This window comes from Otolemur garnettii, unplaced genomic scaffold (assembly GCF_000181295.1).
Source record: "Otolemur garnettii isolate 467f Iridium unplaced genomic scaffold, OtoGar3 scaffold00007, whole genome shotgun sequence".
Classification (NCBI taxonomy): Eukaryota; Metazoa; Chordata; class Mammalia; order Primates; family Galagidae; genus Otolemur; species Otolemur garnettii.
The window spans coordinates 39,453,720-39,454,512 of NW_003852402.1; positions in this window are offsets into that span (position 1 = coordinate 39,453,720).

Sequence of the window (793 nt, forward strand, 5' to 3'; positions counted from 1 at the left end):
TAGGTTGTTTCCACATTTTGGTGATTATAAATTGAGCTGCAATAAATCACCTAATGCAAATGTCCTCATGATACAATGATTTTTTTTTTTTTTTCTTCTGGGTAGATGCCTAGTAATAGAATTGTGGAATGAAAGGAACAGACTTTAAAAACCCACTGCTTGTGACACAACTTTTGAGGGCAGGACACGATTATAAGAGGGATTTTACCTAACAAATGCAATCAATATAATCTGGTTCTTTGTACCCTCAAGGAATCCTCAACAATTAAAAAACAAAAACAAAACATTGCTTTAGTATATACACCAAGAACTAAATTTAAAATTATTTTTCTTACTCTTAAGTATGTTGTTAAAGACGAAGTATTTTACTTCCTCCCAAACACAATACTTTTGCTAACAAACAAATTTCAGAAGCCTCTTTCAAAATTCTAACTTCATGTGAAAAGGAGACCTGTTAGCCTAGTCACCTACATTCCTAAATTGTGCAAAGTAACACAACACCACAACTAACATCAGAGATGAACTGTGATGATATAAAGATCTTCGTACTTTGACTTACTTTCCTAGGATGTTATAATCCAAAAGGGAGAACGCAGTTCTTCCTCGTTTTCTTTCTTTCCCTGTGTAAGTATATATCCCATTTATTTTCTTCTCTATCCTGGAACATTTATAAATACATACATTAAGATAACTATAGTCAGGATATGAAAGAAAAAGAAAGGTCAGTTCTACCAGGTAACATTGTTCCCTGGGTTTCCTATTCTTTCATTATCATCAATTCAATATTAGGCTT